The sequence below is a fragment of the Epinephelus fuscoguttatus genome, linkage group LG23 (genome assembly GCF_011397635.1).
Source record: "Epinephelus fuscoguttatus linkage group LG23, E.fuscoguttatus.final_Chr_v1".
NCBI lineage: Eukaryota > Metazoa > Chordata > Actinopteri > Perciformes > Serranidae > Epinephelus > Epinephelus fuscoguttatus.
This window is the reverse complement of record NC_064774.1, coordinates 22390970-22408008: the sequence shown is the minus strand read 5'-3', so window position 1 is coordinate 22408008 and position 17039 is coordinate 22390970. Positions and strand designations below refer to the sequence as shown.

The 17039-nt window shown below is 42.2% G+C and overlaps 1 protein-coding gene across 30 annotated transcripts in view; it reads right to left on the bottom strand.

Moving 5' to 3' along the window:
• LOC125884463 (receptor-type tyrosine-protein phosphatase delta-like) overlaps nucleotides 1–17039 on the bottom strand; it is a 427644-nt gene that overhangs the window by 154574 nt on the left and 256031 nt on the right. For all 30 annotated transcript variants that reach the window (XM_049569458.1, XM_049569467.1, XM_049569463.1 and 27 more), the window contains exon 9: nucleotides 13161–13198. The gene's annotated coding sequence lies outside the window, so the exon portion shown is untranslated. The remainder of the gene's footprint in view (nucleotides 1–13160; nucleotides 13199–17039) is intronic.

The following is a 17039-nucleotide window of genomic DNA, read 5'->3' as shown; positions in this document are numbered from 1 at the left end:
CAAAGGAAATGAGTTTTTCTCTCTGGCTAATCCAAAGCAGCCCCTTGACTTACATCTGGGCCCGCTTTAAGTGAGAGGGGGTTTAAAAGGTGGAATGGCTCCCACATGAGGTGGCTATGGATAGGCTGGTGTGGAATTAGTCTTTATAGGTTGTGAACTACGAACCTATCACTGCGCACATGTGAATCACGTGTCTCAGAGCGTCTCTCACCCTTTTTCCTCTCTGTTCTTCGGCTCCCTATCATTTTCCCCGTCTCTACATCTGCTTCTCCCTTTTTCATTCTTTAACATGTGTGCACACGAGTTTATATGTGTACTTATGTATGTTTATGTGGAGGATGTGTGCATGCGGAGGCTTATCATAATAAACAGTCTAAATATCCTGTGGGGATTCACACATTTAGTCTCCCCCCCATCTCCCTCCGGCACTTCTGAGACTCAGCTCATTCCACGGCACACATTCAAATCACTCAACCAGCTAAAGCGCCCTGAATGACATCAGCCTTGCTGTCAAACACACACACATATATACGCTCATGTATGCATGCATGCACACACATAATGCACACACAAATGTTGGCATACATGCAAACACAGACAAGTAGAAAGCCCTTCCCACCTCAGTCACCAAGAATAATCGGTGAATATTGCCTACCGCTCTGTACTCAAAGCATGTACTGTACGTGCGGTTTACACGCCAAACATATGCATTCTGTGAACACAATAAGACGTGCTTCTCATGGTTCTTCTCAACACGATTCCCAGTCTGAATGGTTATCGAAATTTCCCATTTGCCCTCGTTAACTTGACATCTTCCCTTCCATTCTTGTGCAAATACCAGTTCGAAATGAAGCTCCTAACTGGCAGATCCAGCAGACAATTATACGCCATTACATCCGCAAAGTGCTTTAGTGGTGTTGCTGTAGGTGGTGGTGACGGTAGGGGCAGTGAAGTCGATTACCATAAAATGAAACACCAACCGAGAAGGCCTGACACCTCTCCACTTGGAACTAGAGACTGATTGAAAAAAGGGAAAAAAAAAAAAAAAAAAAAGCCTAAGCGTCATTATTGCCTCACAATGCAGGGAGTAGCTTTCATTCTACTCAGCAGATGGTGATACACGAGTGCCGTGGTAAAAGTTAAACTGACAAGTGCTTGAAAAGTTTCTGGCTCCCATCAATATGCCATCTGCAGTTAGTAACATCTAGAGGAAAGCAGAATGTCTACTTTTGACAAAAGTTAGAGTACACTGAGTGTCTTTATGAACTTATCTTTCATTATACAACAGTTAGTTCCGACCAAATTATTTAATCAGGTAAGAGGTTGATAACATCACTGGGACTTTTAACTATATGTATCACTCTGTTGATTACATTAATGGTTGTTCGTTATCTAATATTACCTTAGATTTTAGTAAACTTAGTACCACAAAGATGACGGCCAAACTGCCCTCACCAGGTTGACTGACAGCAGACATGTACTGAACCAAAATATTTTTCATGTCAGCTCCCCAGGAAGAAATCCACAGTGTTTGTATTTATCGACTCGTGGATTTTATTTCCCAGCCCACCATAGCAAGTGAGGGGAATCTGCTGCTCACAGACAGACGGGGAGCAGATCAATCAATGTAGATTTGGTTCAAAAATTAAAAACATATACAGCAGTATAGTTGTTTGATTTAAACAGATGTTTGTGCAGATTACGCTTCACTAATTGTGATAGAAATAGACATGTAGCATAAAAAACGCAGATGTCTCTGCAGGGGGTTATCATGGAGACGACTAAAACCTTTCTCTGAAGCCGAAGATGAAAACAAAGCCAGACTGTTTAATTTCAGTTTTCATAATTCAGGCTTTACCATAGACCTAACTTACACGACGTAGCTAGCTAATGCTAATGTTCAGGAATGTTTATGCGTGCTTGGCATCAGTCAAGTCCCATCAATTGGAGAACTACTTGTGTCGGCTGAACAACATAAATGGTTATTTAACAAACAAATCACCATCTGTTGTCGCTTATTACTGCTAACTTATAAATGACGCTTGTAGAACTGTTGTATAAAAGTAATGTCACACTCACGTGTTGTACTGAATATCATCACGGCTGTGATTCGGTCATAGGCACAAGGTCGCACCTCTCATGTGACATTGTGATATCTGTCAAACTTGTCCCATATGTTTCCTGACTGCTGTATCCTGTACTAGCTATCAGGTTTTTTTTTCATTTGTTTCCAGTAGTTAAACCTGCATTTATTAATATACTTAAATTGCTAATGGATGAAATGATTGTGTATAATGTGAAAGTTAATGCTCACAATGACAGCCCACAGGAGATTATCCCCCAACCTTGCTGTTCCTCTAAGCTATACAACTCAGTTCTTTACTCTCGTTTCCTCTTAGCTCTTTGTTTAGTTCTACGGCCTACAACCTCCACAAGTATCAACCTAGCTTGCAGCAAAAAAAAGTTCAGATAAACCCACTACCTGCCCAGCATGAAGTGATACATAGAGTTTGCCAGTCGTATGTCTGGCAAGCTAAAAGTACAGTTTCTCAGGAGTTGGTGGAGACACAAACAGAGCTAATAAGACAGTAATAATGAATTAGCCAGTGTGGGTTTTCCTCAGGTTCTCTGGCTTCCTCCCACAGTCCAAACACATGCAGGTTAATTGGTGACTCTAAATTGCCCATAGGTGTGAATGTGAGTGTGAATGGTTGTCTGTCTCTATGTGTCAGCCCTGTGATAGTCTGGCGACCTGTCCAGGGTGTACCCTGCCTCTTGCCTAATGGCAGCTGGGATAGGCTCCAGCCCCCTTGTGACCCTTAATAATTTGAACTCTGCAACACAGATGGTCCGTCAGTGCCTACATTGGTTATTTTGCTTATTGTGATGTCATTTCCCTGAGTATCTTCAAATGCTTCATATCCCTACAATCTTTACAACCAAAATTAAAAAGTTATGTTTTCAATAAACTACAGTAATTTTAAAAAAGTATTGAAACTGAGTCGTTTAAGGAATAATACAAAATATGTACACTTTGTTTATCACATTTGCAAAATCAAAAAACAAAACATGTTAATCCAAAGATTTTTATATGTAGAAGCACAAACATATTATTTCTTAATACTCCATAAGTTATTCAAACTATGTACATTATTTACTTTTTGAGATATGGTCTTTTTTTATGAGCAGAGTGCAAAGGCTGTGATAGATTCATCATTCATTCCCCTGGCAACGCCGTGCATGTAGTGCAGTGATGTCATCATGAGCGTACAATGTGATTACAGGGAACTCAGAGGCCTTAGCTTTCTGCTGCATAAAGAATGATTCTTCTTGCTATTGTAGTTATTATTTTAGATCAATATATATACAGGATTATGCAAACAACACTCTCCCAAGGCCATTATGAGGAAAATCTGGCATAATTTAGGTGACATACTACTTTTGTTTGCACATAAGATAGGGTAAAGTAAGGTAATGACATAATGATGGGAAGCCTCATCTTTCTGCTGCAAGAAGAATGAATGCTCTAGCTATTATGGTTCTTATTTTAGATCTCTATAAGCAGGATTATTCAAACAACGATCTCCAGCAGTCGTCCGCTGGATGTCCGTTTTTAAAGGGTTAAAGGATAGGTGGTTACAAAAATAAATGAACATCCTTCAAATGGCAAAAAACCTGACTTTGCTCTGTGTCTGCTGGTTGCTAAAAAGGCAACTTTTTGCAAACACGTCCACGATTACAACTTTGTACGGCGTCTTGTTGTCAGATGTTGTGCTTTCAGCTTGTTGTGCTGCCCCCTTGTGGCCACACAAACTGATTATTGCAGCTTTAAGTGACACAAAGCATAAATGTGATCAGCCAAGCCAATCAAAGAGACAACAAAGCCTGTGCATAAAAGAGGACATGGCATGAAATAGGCATTTCTCACAGCAGACACTTTGACTCATCGTAGAAGCGAAAGCACAGGTGTTACTGGTGACATTAATGATGGCTCCATTCCATTCAAGTGTCCCAGTAAGCCATGACTGTGTGACAGCCAGAATGTCTGTCTTGTGGTTAGACAAATCACACAGAGGCCCAGCCATGATGATGGCAGTATGATTCTGGATACTATAAGAACAGATGTGTTCATCTCACTGTCCCTCATTGAATCCAATCCTCACGTTCTCTCTGTCAAACTCTGCGTTAAGGTCCATCTTCCACTTCTTAGCATCTGTTCCTCGCGCCTGCGAACAGCGTTGTTTTTAATGTACCACAGAGTATTCTCCATCCTCTCCTCCGGTGCTTCACATCCCATCTCTTCCCTCTAATCTCTACTCCTGCTCCTTTCATTTCCATCTCTCCCTGCTCCTCCCCTACCCTCTCTTCCCTTCTCATTCTGTTTTTCTAGCATCCTCATTCCCTTCTCTCTCCCCTCTCATGTCTCTCTCATCACCTCCACTCCTCCCATCCTTTTGGTTTTGTTTCGCCTTTTTTTTTTTCTCTCCCACCTGCACACTACACAACTTCTCCACCTCCTCCCCTCTGCTCCCTCATGTGCCGTTGGATCCTCTCCCACCCTTCCTCTCGCATTTTCTGCTTCCCTCCGTGTCTCTCCCTTTACCATTGTTATTACCTTTTCTGTCCTGTCTGTCTGATTATCTTGTTACCCCTGCTCCAGCAGCAAATTCTCTTGACCCACTCCCTTTTTCTTATCCTTACATCTTCCAGTTCAACATCTCCTTTGTGTCACTTTGACTTCTGTCTTTGCACTACTTAACCAGCCTTTATTTTTCTTCTTTCTCCTCTCCTCTCCTTTAACCTATCTTCCCATTAGCTTTTTCCCTATGCCTCGTGCCAGAATATGCCCTATCACTGCCAGTCTCACACTTTGTCTCACTCTCTCCTCTCCTCTCCTCTCCTCCCTCTCTCTGCCATGTTTGTGGCCTTTCGCTCTGTGCACATCTAATGGCTGGGGTGTAATCCACTGGCTAATCTGCTGACAGCCTGTGTGACAAGGCATTAGCTTTGTGTCACTGCCTACCATGCTGCTTCTCAGCGTGTGTGTGTGTTAGAAAGAGAGAGAGACAGAGAGACAGAGAGACAGACAAAGAGAGAGTCTATGAATGTTGCATGCAAACGGAATATGTTTGTAAAACTTTGCGTATGTGGTGTGAGTAATGGCTTGTGTGTTTGTTGCTCCATGTCAACTGGATGCCCAAGCGTGAAATTGACACTGTAGCTCCTCAGTTTTGTGTGACCTTTCACCCCTTCCATTTTTTCCACTATTTATGTCCACTGCTGCACTTTTTTTCCCCCTCCTCTATGGGTGATAGCAGTTTTAATAAGACGCCAGGTCAGAGTGCTTGTGGATGCAGCAAGCAGACTGGGCAAGACAGGCCAAAGTTGCCTTGTCAGGGTGCCTGCTGCTCTGTCAGGCAACCAGCCATGTCAAATAGGGCTCAGTTTGTAACTAAATATTGGATTTTCTATTATTTCCACTGTAATAGTTGGGACATGATTTCTTTCTTTCTTTCCTTCTGCGGAAGTTTTTATTTTTTGTGAGATTTGGCACCACACTGCTGCACATCTTGATTATAATATTGATTAATCTTTCTTTTTTTAAGTCCATCCAAAGATATTGAATTTACAATAAAACAGAGGGAAGCAGAAAAAAATAAAAAGCTGGAACCAAGGTGGGTGAGTGTGCTTTTGCATGCAGGCATAATCATGTGTGGGCATGTAACTCCCGTGGCTTTGCATATGCTCCACAAAAATCTCCTCCCTCGTCCGATTCGCCAGCTCCACTTCACCGGCGGAGCTCACCTTGCGCTCGCTCACGTTTCTCTCTCTTTTTAGCTTCTGTCCCTTTCTTTAGTGGTCCCCTCCCCTGTCTCCACCTGAGTGATCCTGTTATCACAGCTGACCCTTCGCTAGATCTGTCAACAGCCAAAGAGATTACACCGAAGGCTGCGGAACACATTGGACTCCCCGTTTGAAGTGGGGTGGGGGGGAGATTGCCTGATCCCCTGATGCTGATAAACTGGCCGTGGCTTTGGGGATTCAAGAAGGTCTCGTCGAGAATTGGGTAGGGTGAGGCGTGTGTGTGGGAGGGGGTGCTATAGTCGACTTTAAGTCTACTTCTAATCACTGGGCTTTTCAGAGGGGATAAGGGAAAGGAGAATGGGAGCTTGGTTTGGAATGGAATTAGCCCCTGATGGAGCTGGGGATAAGGTTGTTGGGCTTTGATTTGATCTCACAGTTTGCTTGAAAGCTTTTCAGTAGCATGTTTGATCAAATCTACACTGTGCATTGAACATGCTATACAGCTTGGGTGAAATACAATGATAATAACAAAAAAAAAAAAAAAGCTTTAATAGTCCCTTCAGGGAATTTTTCATTCACTTCACCTTCTACTCCCCTGTGGGTCAGCTACAGAACAGCTGGTAGATTCATTGCCTTTCACAACTCTTCTTTGAAGCTATGTCAACAACAGGCATGTGTCATGCATAGGGTAACCTTGCTTTTCATAGCTGCTCATAATTTATATTATATTAGCTGTATTGGCACAGTAATACCAGTGCCTTCTGCACTGAACATTTTCCAGTTAATGAATCAGAATCCCAGGGGAACTGTGATTCATTTCATTCATGCTAATTTCTGGGTATTCCTTGATCCATCCGTCCAATCTTCCCTTTTTTGACTGTTGCCGCACGGGGGATACTTCTGCCATTCGAGTGAGAACACAGCACAATTATCATTGATTCATGCACCATAAAAGCAGAGCAGAGTGAGACAGACTCTTATGAAATGCGGCTTGCCAAAGTACTGTCAGAGACGGAGGTTTGATGGCTCACTCGTCCGTGGCCTCCGCATCATGTTGTCTTCACCAGCTGTTGTTTGACAGAAAGGGATTCTTCCCGCAGTGTGCAAAGACACAGCTATCAACTTAAGAGGCTTGACAGCAACACACTATGGGGCCGTTTTTCTACTGTATTATATTAGGTATTACTGGCGGAGCATCTGCAAATGCTGTAACGCAAAACAACAGCAACAAATTATGAAGAGAGAAAATATCTGAGAGCAGAGCGGAGCCCTGGCGGTCTTTTTCTCCATAAAATAGCACAGTATTTCTTCACGATTTGGGATTGATATTGCAAAATGTTGTTGTGCTGCTATATGTTTGTTTGTAAAATACACTGTTACCATTTTTTCCCCAGCATTTTATGGTGCTTTTGTGTCATAATATTGTGATTGCAATGGAACCAAGACCTAGAAAAGTGCACCGACCAAATACAGTCCTTGGAAGCAGTGAAAGAAACTGCCTTTTATTGATCTGTCCTAATTACAGGAGTCAATAAAATTTATGGCTTTCAGGCTTGCCAGAAGCCACTTATATGGCATACTGAGTTGAGCAATCACGTCTAATGACAAGTGATCAAATGATATACTGTTCAGCCAAACAAAAACAGTACAGAACAAACATGGAGGGGTATAAAATCCAGTCTGGAGCCACATTGCCAGACAAGGCTGTCAGGGCTGAGCAGTTGTTGTTTTTACACTCTGTGTCTGAACAATTGATAGCAAATCATAAAATAAACCACTACCTACTCTTTTGTGTGGCTTCCCAAAAGTCAACACAGTGCTGTAAATATGACAATAACTGCAACACTTACAAGATCTTTTTTTTTTTTTTTTTTTTTTTTACCAATACCTATTGTATACATGTCAGTATTCAGTCAACTGTGAGCAAAAGGCACAGCATCCTTGCAACTGCACACATCATCATCACTACAAATCAGCATTGTTGAGACTCGGGGCAGTTTGATGAATGCGGTCAAAAACCGCTGTCCGCCTATGTAGACAGTAAAATCCAATGTGCAATACAATGCATGCTGCTGGGCTTGTTGATGCTGATTGTGAGAACAGGGCCGAGCTCCCAACACTTAGTAGATCATCGTAATTAAAACATAAATTGGACGTATTGAGCTGCATGCAGTCGCCAGCGCAGGCTCCAGGGAAGCATTGATTCATGCATGCACTTGGAAACAATTGCTCTGATTTGCACGGAGTAAAATATAGAAGCCTTGTAAATAAAATCAATAGCAAACAAGCTGCCTTGGCTCCTCAAATAGTAGACAGTGAATTACAATCCAGCACATAATGCTGGAGGCATGAGCGAGCATGGGCACATGGGAGAGATGCAAGGTTTACAGTGAAGGCAGGATAAGATACAGTACATTTAAGATACGTGTCTGAGGATAAATCTCTCAACAATACCGAATTATCAGATAAGCGCTGACGGTACGTCATGCGTGTTAGACAGCTGCACAAAAATGTACCCTGCACCTTTCAAGCCAAGAAGTTAGCCAACCCACCCCCACGCAAAGTGCTTTGTGCTGTGTTTCCCATGTTAAGAATCAATCACACCTGCCGACAGCGAACACAAAAGAGGAAAACATGAACCGTAATTTGTCATTTGTTCACAAATTTGTGGAGAAGCAATGACAAGGGAAAGAGTTTTTAAAAGACCAGAGAGACCCCATGAAAAGGCATTTTTGTCAGCCATTTCTCCACTTAATATTGAATCTAAAATGTCCTTGTAACTGTTATATTCATCCACCATCTTTTTTTTTATTTTTTATTTGCTGGCGTGAACAGAACTCGGCAGCGTGGAGTGTTATCTCAGTCAGCCATATTTGTTAGTTTGAAAGCAGTCCTAATTTAGCCTGAATACATAGGAAATTAGTCCTACATAAGATAGTAAAGAAACAAGAAAGCTCTGTGGACTTTGATGTGTATCTGAAGTCTGAATAGTCAAAGTCTTCTGATGAGGGGTAATATAAAGGATAAAGGTCTGGAGTAATAACAGTACTACCGTGATGCAATCTTTACTACATGTAATTTTGTTTGTTGCTGTTTCTAAACTCCAGTGTGTTTCATACTGTCAGATCTACTCAAGAGATTACCTGAGAAATAATCCAATCAAGCAGAGCTGTACAAATCTGGCTATTTTCTGACTTAACTTCAAGTTCAAGGTTCACTTCCAAACTTTTTTTTTCCCCCTCTTGTCTTTGTAGAGCTAATATAGCGTGATGAAAGAACAGAAGCACAAGGGTCGCTATCTGCAGAGGTGCCATGTGCTATGGCTGAAGGAATATTCTCTAAAATGGCTCTGGGCACACACCTGAACCCCGTGCTCCACATTTATAAATTTACATCTCGAAATGAGTCGTGCGTCCGAAGCAACAACGCTGCACTAACTACACAAGTGTGTGGAGTGAATGTTGTTGCAGAAATTGACTTGTATGTAATTTTTGCCTCCTTAATCTTTAGCTAATCACGCTTTGGGCAGTGTCCTTCACTGCTGCTGGCCTCACACTGGGGAAAGGAGAGGGGGTCACAAGTGAATGGGAAAAACTAAAAGAGGGAGGACAGGGAGAGGAGCAGTCGCATGAAGACAGCTACGGTGGGGAAAGAGGCTACAGAGAAGGAGTGGGCTGGATGTATAGGGAAAATTGGATAGGGAAACAACAGAGGGAGGGGAGAGGCAGTCAAGAGGAGATAGCAAGGGTAGAGTGGCAGCAGAATGAGCGAGGGTAGAAAGGAGGGAGATGAAGGAGAGGGGGGAAATTGGAGAAAAGCAAAGGAAGGTGGTGGAGGAAGAGCTTTCCCTCCTAGCCGTATACTGTATCCTCAAAGCGGCTTTCATCCACCCTCACATCAACAGCCTAGGTTGAGAAACCTCTCTGCAAACTCCACGCGCACATATACACACACTCATCATGCCAGAAAGCGTCCTTCGACAGTAATCACCAGTCTACCTTTTGGCATCATACAAAACCTTTTTTTGTGAATTTTGTTGCTACAGACAACTGCTTAAAAAGGAATAGAGAAAGCCCAAAAAGGTTTCCTCTAATTATAGCCCAAATGAGCCTCGTGAGCCAGCTGAGTATTGAAGCCTTTCTAGCTTGAGAGACAAAGCCAAAATGGAATGATTTGCTTTTCTTTTGTTCTACGGGAAATCAAAGGGGCACTCACACAGGTATCTTAGTGCAGGCAGACAGAGAAGACAAACACGTATGCGCAAACATACGTCCCGGTGAAACGTCTCTCCTGTATTACCATAATGCTATTGTATAGGGGCAAATGAAATTTTACCAGGTACATTAAGTATGCACACGCGCTGTAACGCCTCAGCAAAGACACACACGAACATACACACCGCCTGAATAAATTCTAGAAGCAGAGAGGAGACAAAGGAATTAAAGCAAGGCTGACTAACAGAGTATGACATGTCCAAGGCCTATCACTAATTATGCCCCCACTGCTACAAACTGTTCCCTTACCATGATCCACTGAAACGGGAGACAAGGGAAAAGGCTGCAGCAATTACTGCTGAAACCACCCCATAAGTGAAGTGCATGTTAGTCATAAGAAAGTGTCAGGGAGTGGGGGAAATTCTTTATTAATAAAGAGACGGTGCTTTTAGTAAGTTATTAAAGGCTTCTAAAATAATTCTGGAGTTTAAGATTCTGACGGCATTAAAACAATGTGAAAACTTGAAGTTGAAAACAAAAACTGATTGTATTTTTTTAGTTACCCTACTTTGTAAATTGTTCTCAGAAGTGCATGCCGATTGTGCCGGAACTAGGGATGGGCATGAGTACTCAAGTACTTGCTTGGATGTCAGTATTTGTTTAATATATAGAGTAATCGTCTCTAACATGCAGACATGATTTTTATGTATGTTTTTACTACTTAAATGGGTAAAATCGTATTTCATTGTAGAGCTGCGTGCAGTGACAGCTGTGGTGGAGCTCCACGCCTGGGGACCATCGGTAAGAGTGTGTGTGCGCACACACACCCACACACAGGGACAGGGCTAGCTGTTAGCTTCACGTGGCTAACATTACGTAACACTTATGAACAGGTTCAACAACAGTGTCACTATGAGTTTGTTGGGACAGTTTAAAGGCTCTGTGTTGGATGTTAGCCGCTGCTGCTGTGTTAGCTTGGGCAGATGTTGAAGTGACTGGGTGGAAAGTGGCTCCAGACTCCAGAGACAGCACTAAAGTGCTGCTTTTAACCTATGTAATGGCAGCGACATTACGTTTGCTGATTTTTCTAATGTTAACTTTGAATTTTTGGTTTAACAGGCTAATTTAAGCCTTGTTACTCAATTAATTAATTTAAACTTGCACTTGTTTTCCTTTGCAGGCCAATATCTGTTCCTATTATTCCGTTGTTGTTTTTTGTTTTTTTACAAGTAATTAGAACACTAATAATTTAATGCAAGTACTCGAATATGGAAATAACTTAAAATGCTCATTCCTCGCTGTACCTATAGAGTCTCATTCAACAACTTATACAGGCTACTATGGTGGAAATAAATAAGCAAGAATACTTTATGACAGGAGAATTTAAAACACTGTGTGTCACTAATTTCCACATTAATGCAGTAAAAAGATGGAAATCACATCTACTGTTTATCTAGAACAGCTTGCATGTTAATCAGCTTTAGAGAATGTATTTAATGTAAATGTATATCTTACATCCTGACTGATATATTGGTTAGCCGATTTAATCAGCCGATATTGACCTATTATAGATATATTGGTATCGGCTCATATGTTGTCTGATATGCACTGACATGATACATTTATTTTTAATGGAACATAATGCAGAAAAAGATGCTTGGAGTAATTTGTAGTTATTACAGTTCCAATTAATTTTACTGTTTTAGTGGGCTGTCACAATCTTTGTCAAAAATATTTGATAACCAGAATTACATCGTATAAATGCATATATATGTAGTATCGGCTGATATATCAATAACTACTATCGGTTTCAGCAACAGCCCCAAAAATCAAGTATTGGCTATAATATATATTTTAAGCAGGAAGAAATGCAATGTCTATACTGAAGTGGCTTATGTGTCCTTGTTTGGACTGAACTCTGATCAGGTTTCTGGACTCAGCACTGGCTTGCAGGGTGTTCATTGTCATATTGCCTTTATCTGGGAGGTTCACCAGTGGCTATTAACAGCACTAAATGTTCAAAAAAGTTTTGATTAATTTGTGGAGTAGGGGTACAGATCTCTGTTGTAAAACTACTATATGTCTTTTCTATTTCTATTTCACCTTCACCTGTGATGTAATTTTCAATGTAGTTTTGTCCTTTCATGCGTGGTTCTTTCAGGATCACAGGGCATAATTCAACTAAGCAGCAATGGACAAGATGTGGCATCTGGCTCAAGAAACTAGTCAGTTCAGGATGTCGCGTATTCTGTATTCAGTGGAAGCTCCATGTTAATCTAGTCTTTTGCACGGATGAATACCAGTTCCTTTGTTTTAAAGACGGATCAATGTTCAGACACTTTCCCAAAATATGAGCTCTTTTAAGTGATTCTTAAGCTCCAAAATGCTTTCCATGATCAAATCACGGAATGTGATACGTCGCTCTATTAGTCTTTTGTAATTGGCTTACATTGCTACCCAAAAAAACCCCACAAGTTTCCCACCTATTGACCAAACCCAGCCCTAGGATCTCATTTGGGGTAAACAGAGCAGATGAATTGCATCTCAGTTAGAAAATATGGGCCACTCTTCTCTAATGCGGCCCCACTTTGTGGCGACGGCTGATAATACGGCTGTATTTTATCTCAAACTTTCAAGATGTCGAATGTAATCTCAGCAATCACACAACCATGCGTACAATACAAACACAAGCAGCTCCGACTCATTTCGCAAACACACCCACATAGATTTATGTTGTTATCGAATGACCTACATGCCCACTTAGACTTGTGGCACTTCTCTAGTCTTCCCACAATGCACTATTGCATGGGTAACAGAGATGATGGGTGAGGCTGAGATGTTGCGGCATGCCATTTATCTCTGTCAGACGTGGTTGAACACAAGTTCTTATTGGCTGGGCAGGATTCGTGATTGCTAAAGCGGCACCCCAGTCTCTGAGACCATGCTAATTAAACAGTGGGGAGAAAAGAGCAAGAGGCCTTCACTCTCTACCCTCTGAGGCTCCATTCTGCTGCAACCAGCATTAACACACACAGTCCTGAGACTGAGCAGAAAATGGAAACCCAGCTTAAAATGCCATGACCCATCTTTGTTGTGGACTATACAGTGATTTGTGCTTCAGATGAGATTATAAAAGCTTACCTTTCAGCACTCAAGCAACCCTCCCAACAGTTCAAGAGCTGCAGGACAACAACAACAACAATGAAAAAAAAACACACGTTAGCTTACAGTTTATTCACCATCATAAAAGCTGTTATGATAAGAAGTTGATGTCATTTGCGGGAACAAGTTCAAGAGGGTGAAGACAGCAGCAGGTTTTGTTGTTGGGAAATAATTTTAATCACAGCACACAACAGCGCAGTGATCTGCTGCCCTGAGCCTGAGCTCACATTGAGTACTGCCATTGCTTTTTATGGTGTAAAGGGCAAACATTTATTACCCACTGATTACATTTGGCAGGCATATGTGTCTGACACTTAAGCCCTTGTAATTTTCCAAGCCGTTACAAAAACCCCTTCTTCGCCACTGATATTCAATCACTGCTTGATTGTGGTGTATCTAACAGGGATTTCATTGGGGCACAAAAAAGGAATTGTGAGAACAAAGGGGAAATGGGAGTTGGGATGGGGGGCCACTGAGCAGCTTTTTAGTTTAGTAGTAATTAAAATGTGGGCGGCACTCGAAAGGTCAAAGATTGACCAAAAAAAAAAGAGGGCACGTCACTGCTGATTGTGTGCATAAGGCGCTCAAGGTCTTGTAGATTAATACCAAGTTCACTTTCAAAAGGGGAATCCAGAGAGATGGGAGAGAGAATTAGTCATATGACCGATAAACAGCATATCTCCATGCTCTGTTCCCTTACCCCCCCCCCCCCCCCTTTTTTTTTTTTTCCAGCTGGGAGATAAAATTCCGGCTTGGCAATGGTTGCCAGCGCAATTGATTCTGGCTGAGGAATGTGACTGCAGAGTACGAGGGCTAAGTATCTGAATAGCTGCTGTCAAAATGCTGAAGGGGAATTTATTCCTAGTTTATATGCAAGCTATATCATGGAGTTACTGAGACTAAATGGCTACAGTTTGATGTACAGTATGCTGTCATTTCACTGGCGTATAATCACGGAGCTGTTCGAGACACAGGCTTATGGGTGCTGTGCCTGGCTTCGCTGAATGCAGTCAGAGCATACAATCATTTGCTGGGATATGACAAATCCGTTACGTTTCAAAATATAAAAAAAAAAATCTTTGAACTGTTGTTGTAATTGCCAGGGCCGTATTATTGCTCTACGTGTCAGCTTGTTATGTGTGAAAAAGGACATTTTGCAAATCTGATATTCTCAAGCTTAAAAAAATCCATTTTAAATGAATCTTGATAAATGATGCTCGGCATCAGTTGTATTTTGCATTAGAGGGATATAATGCGAGCATCATTTGTAAGGGAGTTAATGAGAAAAAGCAAAACACAACAAAGAGGTAGGAGAGAGGAAATTGGTAGCCCCATTGTGTCTGATCCGTCCCTCCACTAAAAAGGTGTTTTGACCGGTGGGGAATACAGAAAATGATTAATAGGTACACTCCAGCAATCAGCAGGCAATAAGAGAGCCACCTGTCAGAGGTCCCGCCGCCCTTCGTAGATTTATGGCTAATAATTGGCCATGAATGTAGCCAGTCTGGTGCTATCAGAACCTCACAGGGCCAGTTGGTTGGAGATACAAACAGAAGGAAATCAATCTGTTTGTTTTATGCTGAATACTGTGAGAGTATGTGGAGATGAAGAAAATAAATTCCAACTGAAAATCCTTGAGCCTGCTAGAAACCGAGAATAGCTCCAGACAATAAGATTCCCTCCCTAAAATAGACAGACAGTCACATTTAATGGCGCCCAAGCCTGTGTTCATTTTATAGTATGAAAAATGTTAGGATGGCAGACATTACTGCAAGTCACTCCGCAGCGCTGTAAGAGGACACTTAACATTACTAATTGGATAGTTTATTAAAATCATTTGCTGCTCAGCTTACACTCCTTACATCTCACTCTTTAACACTCCACAGAGTCTAATAGATTTAACAAGCGCTGTGTCTTTCCAGCTGCAGTTTGACAACACCTCAACAGGCTCTAGATTATGCTTTAAATATCCCCAAATAATGAAACTAGCACGTGCAACAACTGGGCAAAATCGACATGATGACCTTCTTAAAACACCATCTGTTGCACAGAACAACCACAGCAAGGCAAGATTAGCCAGCGAGGCTGAAAGAGTCACTTTATGTGACACCCACAGTGTTCCGGCGCACTGTAAATGGCAAAACACAGTATCTCCACTTCGCTTAATTTGAACCGCTGTTGTGCGTTCACAATGATTTCATTCAAATGCCAGTGGAAACATTTCTTCGCTATTGTAATTAATAGAACAGTAAGATTTGATGGGCACAAAGGCTGCTGTAAAACACTCTGAAAGGGAGAACGAGAGCACTGTGGACGTTTGACATTTCCATTTGTATCTGTGACAAGCGATCAAGCTTGCAAAGAAAGTGATATTATCCTGCTGTATGTAAACACAGTCTGGGAATATCAGACATGATGAACACTGATGATGTGCCGCCTACCTAAATAACCCTGGTGATGACAGGCCTTGGCGCTCCATTTATTCTTACACTAATGTCACACCCCTCCCCCCTTTACCTTACTACTGCACCTCCCCCTCATCCCACTCAGCATTCAACACTATTTCAATGCCTTCGCTTTATATACTTCTTTTTTTTTTCAGGATTTGAGACATTTCTTTCTCTGCACACCTTGGAGTCAGGGTCACTGTCCTCCCAGCTCAACTCCCCTCCCTCCTGCCCTTCCATCCCTGTCCCCCTCCCTTTCGAAATTCTCTGTCCATTGCCCTCCTGACAGCCACCCATCAACCTGGGTGCAATTTAAAAAGCCCTTCAACAGCTGCCATTCCACAGGGCTGGCTATCAGTCCAGCTGCCAAAGCCCAGACAGGGACTCTGCTTCAGCAAGCAACTTTGAACGTCAGGTTGGTTCCCCCAATTCCAAATAGACTGAAGGTGAAAGACTCTATTTCTCAAAGATTGGTTCAGCTGGAGACAGGGCGACTGAGGCGGAGCTCAGAGGCAGCATTGCTGCTTCCTTCCTGACATGTTACAAGCCAACATCTGGCATGCAGTGTTGTGGTCTGGATGCAAATAGTTTGACTCTGTGACCATGATTTAATAACACCAGCAAAAAACGATGTGTTGAATTGTATTTGTAAACATGATGACGCTTTGAGGGGGGAAAAAAAGAAAGGGAGGATACTGTAAGGGAGGAATATTTGTGGTTCTGCAGAGATTTATCACTTGCTTCTGTGTCTGTGTTAGAGCTAAAGCAGGGTGTGTGCCTGCCAGCCGGCCTGCATGCAAACATTGCATACATTGCTTGTCTAAATGCGCATGTTGCCTGAAACAATCAAGTGAAAACAGCTCACGCTTGAGGCTGGGCAGCCCGCTGCTGTGCACTTCTCTCCACCATATGTCTTTGTCAAAAATATTTGCTGTGCGCCGAATGAGGGATGAAATCAATCCAAGTGCTATTTTCCCAGTTGCTCCTAAAGGCAGCAAAAATTGTACTGATACTTGCCAGATCAGCCCACATTGTCAAATGTAACAACTGGCCACCAGTGACATTCGCAGACAGACCATCTGGTCTCCAGCGTCCCATAGTCGTTTAGGGAAAGAATGGAATGGCTGAAGCCTTTCTCCTGTCTCAATTAGCAACTGGGAGAGATGGATGTGAGAACTACTCTGGTGTTATGGACCAATCAAAGATGTGTGCTATGTGCCAGTTGAAAAATGTGTTGAGGTGGTCCATAGGCACCAGCCGACTAAAAATTTCCACTTAGAAAGACTGAACAGATGTACGTGTTGGCATTCATTTTCCGCGGTTTCACCCACTCAGCTGGACTTGTGGCACTCTATCTCCACTGCCTGAAGATAAAATCAACAGCACAGTGAGGTTGTGTCAAGGCGCTCAC